The sequence below is a fragment of the Phasianus colchicus genome, chromosome 23, assembly GCF_987193195.1.
Source record: "Phasianus colchicus chromosome 23, bPhaCol1.hap1.1, whole genome shotgun sequence".
Classification (NCBI taxonomy): Eukaryota; Metazoa; Chordata; class Aves; order Galliformes; family Phasianidae; genus Phasianus; species Phasianus colchicus.
In genome coordinates, this window is record NC_143458.1 from 4,664,468 (window position 1) to 4,664,691 (window position 224).

Below are 224 nucleotides of genomic sequence, written 5' to 3' on the forward strand. Positions count from 1 at the left end.
ATTAATTCCACCCACAACTTTTCCCTTCTTTTTCATACGACAAGTTATTAAAGCAGGATGTGAGTAACTTGCTAAAATCAAGGTTGGTAAGTCATATATATACATAGCTTTGTGCTCTGTCCAGAGACCTTGTTTATCAGAAATGTGCCTGGTGAATACTGGGTTCTGAACACTCCTGCCTCCCTCTGATGCCATGTAAACATAACTGAAGTTTTTCAGTTGCT